Raw genomic sequence first — 4,243 nt, 5'->3', positions numbered from 1 at the left:
GTACTCTGGCATGGCATGAATGGATCTCTCCTAAAACATGAAGTCCTGAGTCCATTTTTTAATTTTTTGGTGTATTAGATACCACTCAGGCTCACCCCAACCCATCAGGCAGAGCAAAGTGAAGTGGAAAGTGGAAAGTGAAAAGCTTCCTTCTCAGGATCTGAGACCATAAATGCTACTTCCTTATATGAAAACTGGTGATACCTCTCCCAGATTTTGATTTCCACATGGCTTGATTCAGTTAATCTCCTGGCTCTTTCCATTTAGCTGATTTTCCTAAATCACCCATCACCGTTTCCAGTTGATGCTATTTGGCACCAGTAGCATATTCTACTAGTTGTTGCATCCATGCAGGATGCCATGATCATCCTCACTCTCATTCAAACTCTTGGTCCCATTTCTTCTTTCACAGCCTTGTTCAACCCAGAATATTTCCCTCTTAGGAATCTCATGCTCCAACTTTGTATTATGTGCTTTGTTTGTGTTTGTTTAGTGAATGAATAAACTGATTCTATCTTTTTTTAGAATTTATGTAAAGACAAACAGATTCGTTGTTCCACAGTTCACTTATTAGTCAGTTGCTTGTAAGTTATATTACTGTTCTTAGGACCCAAATGGAATGGGTAAGATTCCGACTTTAAAAACTTGCAGGATGTCAGAAAATGAAATTTGCTACTATCTTTTAATGCCTTTAAAGTGATAGGCAATAAGAAAGCTGCCAAAATCAGAATCAATCTAAAATAATTTTTTTCTGGGAGTGATTGAAAGGGAGCATAAAAAGATGTCAGGCTGACAGATGGATTACTGCTATTTCAGATTTGCAACTAGAAAACAAGGCCAGGTTGTGGATCTTGGTGTGAAATTGCAAGTCTTCTATCTATTTCAGGAGATCACATTGGAACAACTTATTTTATTTACCAGTCATCTCCCCCTTTTCCTACATATACAGCAGCTACTATACCTGATGAGAGCTGGTCAAGGACAGTGCCAGAGTTAAATTCTTCTATACTCTCCTTTTCTCAATCATTTTAAAAAAGTGTAGCAATTTACAAAAGCAGAGAGGCTTCTGAATATATGTTTCTCTGTGTTAAAGAGGTTAATCCCTAAGATTGGATTGGATTGTCGAAAGGTAAAGCATCGAATACTGTCTTTAGCACTGTCCAGTATCTTCTAGGATCATCTTTCTTCCGGGTGATCTCACTTCCACATCCTTTTATTTAGGGATAAATTTCAGCCTTGTCTTGGACTGCCTGCCTCAGGCGTTCTTGCATTTTCAGACCGTTTCCATTAGAGGCTCCTCCCATCAAAATTTACCTTTCATATTTCCTGACACCAATAAAAAGAGATATGCCAAGCTCAAGCTCTTGCTGGGTTTAATATTTGAGGAACTGCTTTATATATTTCTGCTCGGAAGATATTTTCATTTAAACAGATGGCTACTGAAACACACTGCCTTAATGTAATATAATGTATGTAAGAGTAAAAATTTAGACAGTGCAGCAATATGATACTGCCCCATGTCAAATCACACTATAGAGGTGACTATTACTCCTGTAAATAAATTTGAATTTATTGTTTGATCTTCAAAAATAAAAGCCTATATTTTATCTCAGTAAGTCATTTATTATTCAATGTCATAATTTGATACTATTTTTTTCCTGGATGCTGTATTTTCTCACTCCCCACTACACTCAGACAGTTTTAAATATCCTTTGTATCTACAGTCTGGTTTTTGATATGAGACATTTCCAGGGTTCATCATTTAACAATGCACTTGTAGCAAATTCCCATAATCTAATAGCAAAATGGCTCTAAACTCTGCAAAGTAATATTGTCGTCTTTCATTTTCTTAAATGAACTAATTAAAAACCCATCAATGATGATAATGCTACAACATCTTACCAAAGGGCAGTCAGAAAGCATGGTTCTGGTTCCTTCATTCACCAATTAGTGGTATGCCATTGAGAAAATGATGTGATTTTCTGGGTCTCTAAACAATGACAGCTGGATTCAATGATTCTTGGAATTGTTTAGGTCATAGATTCTTCTGAGGATCAGAAGGAAGCTATGGTCCATCTCTCCATCATACACATAAATACACAAAATTTTTGCATATCTTATTTATACTATTTGCTATAGTATCATGGCTACCAGTTCTGGCTCAAGTTCGGAGTCTCCCTTCACCATTTCCTGGTTCTGCAACCTTGAGAAACTTACTAAGCTTCTCTAGGCTTCAGTTCCTTATTCATCAAATGGGGAAAACAGCATTGACTTCATGGGGCTATTGCCAATTTTAATATATACAAAATACTTAGCTTAGTGTTTGGCATATAACAGGCTTTCAATGAATGATAAGTTAAAAAAAAAATGAAGCCAAAAAAACCCAACTGGATTTAATGCTCTCTAATAATATTTAATGTGAAGTCCACATTTACAAGCAAACATCACAGAAAGTTGTTTTTAAAAATATTCTTTGGGAAAAAAATGCAGGGGAGGTATTCCATTATACAAATTGGTGAAACATACCTGATAGATTCCCCTCTGAAATTTACGATGTTCATAGCATGTTAAATGCTCTGATAAGTCCTAAAATAAGGAAAACATGCTCATCTGGCTTATTCCAGTGTTTCTCAAACTCATTTCATTGGGTGGAAAATCCTAATAATTTCTCCAAGAATTAGTGCTCCTGGACACACTTCAGAAAATGCTATATATATATTTTTTGAGTTGGAGTCTCACTCTGTCGCCCAGGCTGGAGTGCAGTGGCGTGCTCATGGCCACCCTAGTGTCGACCTGCTGGGCTCAGGCGATCCTTCTGCCTTACCCTTCCAAGTAGCTGGAACTAAAGGCGTGCACTACCATGTCCGACTAATTTTTTTTTTAAAATTTATTGTCAAGATGAGATCTCGCCAAGTTGCCCAGGCTGTTCTTGAACCCGTGGGCACAGGCAGTCTTCTCACCTCAGCCTCCTAAAGAGCTGGGATTACAGGTTGAGCCATCATGCCTGGCCAGGAAATGCTCTTTTAACCTGTTATTCTTTTTCTTCCTTTTAATCTCATTTTCTTTCAGGAATTGATTCCTTAATTGATCAGAGGTCATTGTGTACAGTAAACACTAGTAATGCTGTGATATTCAAGTACATATAAAAATAGCTATGCAAGATGGATGAACCTGGTGATATGTTTTGTCCATGTTGACAAGGCCTAAAACAGGCCAATCAATCAATCAAAATTCTCTGCACAGAGAACTCCAACTGCTAATTATGCTCCCAATCAGATGTAGTGAGAGTCTTCATGAAAAGGCCACAGTCACAACACTCACATCCTACAAATGTTGAAATAATAGTACTTCATATTGCTCTTTATTCACAGAGATGTATAAGGTGGCTGGCATCTACTTAGTTATTTCATCAAAATATTCAACTGAGAGGTATGGGAAGCAATTTGGAAACTATAAATAGCTATTGAATTGATTCATCTGAGATCATCATTCTGGCATTGGCCCTGGATGTTTGGTGTAGAAATTTGGCAAATCATGTCAAATTTGGGATCCCTATTTAAAACCAAATATCCACAAACCAGATTCAAATCTACCCACACTCAAACAATTTCAAATCCTTTGTCTTTTAGGAATCCAGACCATCCAAGAATCTTGCTAGTTTCCTTTTCATCTCTTTTCCTAGACATACATAGTATTTCTACAATAGTGACCTTAATTGTTACCAGAAACTTGGACTATAGAGACCAAAAATAAAATACCTTTTTTAAGTAAGAAAAAACCCTAAAAACAACAACAACATAGAATTGAGATTTCAGAAGTAAAACCTCAATTTCTCAACCAACTCATCTTCGACAAAGACTCCACCACCTAACACTGGGGAGAGGAGAGCCTATTCAGTAAATGGTGCTGGGAAAACTGGCTGACCACATGCAGAAGATTCAAACAAGACCCCTATCTATCCCCATACACAAAAATTAATTCTAAATGGATCAGAGACCTAAATGTAAAACCTCAAACCATTAGAACCTTAGAAAATGCAGGACACATCCTTATGGAAATTGGAACTGGCATTTAATTCCTGAACAAAACCAGAAATGCACAGGCCATAAGAGATAAGATAGACAAGTGGGACCTCATTAAACTGACAAACTTCTGCAAAGCAAAGAAACCATCAAGAGAGCAGGGAGACAGTCCACAGACTGGGAAAAAGTATTTGCCAACTCCATGTCTGACAAAAGCCTAA

The sequence above is a fragment of the Carlito syrichta genome, unplaced genomic scaffold (assembly GCF_000164805.1).
Source record: "Carlito syrichta isolate Samal-C Ts95f unplaced genomic scaffold, Tarsius_syrichta-2.0.1 Scaffold302058, whole genome shotgun sequence".
Taxonomy (NCBI): Eukaryota; Metazoa; Chordata; class Mammalia; order Primates; family Tarsiidae; genus Carlito; species Carlito syrichta.
The sequence above is the reverse complement of the archived record's forward strand: the minus strand, read 5'-3'. Positions refer to the sequence as shown.